We start from the raw sequence: 1,863 nt of genomic DNA on the forward strand, positions 1-1,863 counted from the left end.
AAAAATGCAAACTCACTGCCATCAAGCTGATTCCCACTCACAGGGACCCTAAAGGACAGGGTGGAACTGCCCCTGTGGGTGTCCGAGACTGACATTCCACGGGGCTGCAGAAAGTCGTCTTCTCCCACAGTGACTGCAGGTTTCAAACAGCTCACCTGCGATGAGCGGCCAGACCCGTTAACCACGGCGCTACCATGGCTCCTCATCCTCTTTAATTGTGAGGGACCAGAGAGGTAAAACTGACGACCCGAGATCACACAGCTAGGGAGGGAAGGACCCGGGTCTCACGGCTCGGAATGAGTGACATGCTGGCTTTGACGCTCGAGTCCAGATTCTGGACATAGCAGTGCTTCGTAAACATGCATGTTCCCGAGCATCCCTTGGGAAGCGTGTTCAGGCACAGGTCTTCCTTCAGCAGGTGGGCCCAGGGTTCTGCCTTTCTTTTTTTGGTTGTTGTTACCAGTATACACCGGGGCGCTTTACTGGGCTTGCTGAGAGATGGAGCTACATGTGCAAACGGCTGTGGACACAAGCAGGGGCAGGCAGGCCAGGGGTCAGGTCGTCCAGCAGGGCAGGGCCAGAGGGTTCAGGACACAGCGTGGTGCAATGGCTAGTGGCCTCGCTGGCCCATCATCTGTGACAGGGCTTGGAAGCTCATCCCTGTGCTGTGGCGAGAAGCATCACGAAGACGAGGATTCCCAGGAGGCCGAGGACCATAGAGAAGATGTTCAGGACCTTGGCAGTGGACGCGTGGCTCTGGGCCCCAATCATGTCGCCCACCATCTTCCGGTCCCTAGACTTCCACGGAGTAGGCATAGGCCACGAAGCCCAGGCAGCAGCAGTTGAGGAACAGCGTGTTGAAGAGGGACCGGACGACGTGGTCGGGCACCTGAGGTTCACTCTGGATGTTGATCACGGTGGACTGCATGGGGGCGGCGTGGGATGGGGCCCGCAGCCCACCCATCTTGAGCTCTTCTTGAGCCATCTCCTGGGTGTGAGGACACCGAGACCTGCAGAATGGGAGAGGCCGGGTTCTGCCTTTCTAAGGGCTCTCAGGGATGCTGCTGCTGCAGGTCTGCTCGTCCTGTGAGGCCTTCCGAACCGGTGCAGGTGGCGCTTGGGAAGCTGCCTTCCTCCAGCAATGCCATCCTTGCCTCCCGGGTTGGACCCAGGTGCTTGGAGCACCATCCTGACAAGCCTCGCCAGCCCGGCCTCTCCAGCAGGCCCCGTGGGGTGCCCTTGGTTGCTTGCCCCAGCATTTCCACCTGCCAGTTGGCTGGCAGGTGATGGGCCAATGGTGACAGCTTAGCCGGAGTTCCTGTCCAGAAACGTCTTGAGCTCCGCCAAGGTAAACGCCGTGCCGTCCGGCTGTCAGGAATGAAGTGCCTGGCGGGCCTCCGGGCATGAATAATTGAGGTGGAAGAAGCACGGTGACCGCAGGCGTTTAGGACGGGGCTGGGGATGGTTGGGAGGAGGCAGCCACCCCAATCAAGCCCTTCCCTGGAAAGGTCCGACAAAATCACCATAATCACGCCCGCTGATCAAACACCTCCTGGGGGCCTGGCGCTGGGCTATGAGCTTTACATTGGTCTCTTTCCTACCACCCCCCACCCCCCAACTATGACGTAAGAGACAAGGCAGCAATGGTTCTGGGGCAGAATGAAGAACCAAGCCCGTGCTGAGAACTGAGAGGAAGGACAGAAACACTTCCTCCTCCTCCTCTCTTTCCGACTTCTGATTGTGGGAATTAGGGGAAGGTTTGTGGAGTGGAGGGGAGTTTTACCCCACCACTTCCTACGCAAGGGATTCAGCTCATTCCCTGCAATCCCTTCATTTCTCCCGCTTCCTCCCTGTGATTTGTGC

The 1,863-nt window shown here is 58.4% G+C and overlaps 1 pseudogene; it reads right to left on the minus strand.

Moving 5' to 3' along the window:
- Window positions 1-610: 610 nt before the first annotated feature.
- LOC101663185 lies at window positions 611-985 on the minus strand (annotated as a pseudogene).
- Between the last annotated feature and the right edge of the window lie 878 nt (window positions 986-1,863).

Source organism: Echinops telfairi, unplaced genomic scaffold (genome assembly GCF_000313985.2).
Source record: "Echinops telfairi isolate 266 unplaced genomic scaffold, ASM31398v2 ScPeMD7_1272;HRSCAF=1763, whole genome shotgun sequence".
NCBI classification, from domain to species: Eukaryota; Metazoa; Chordata; class Mammalia; order Afrosoricida; family Tenrecidae; genus Echinops; species Echinops telfairi.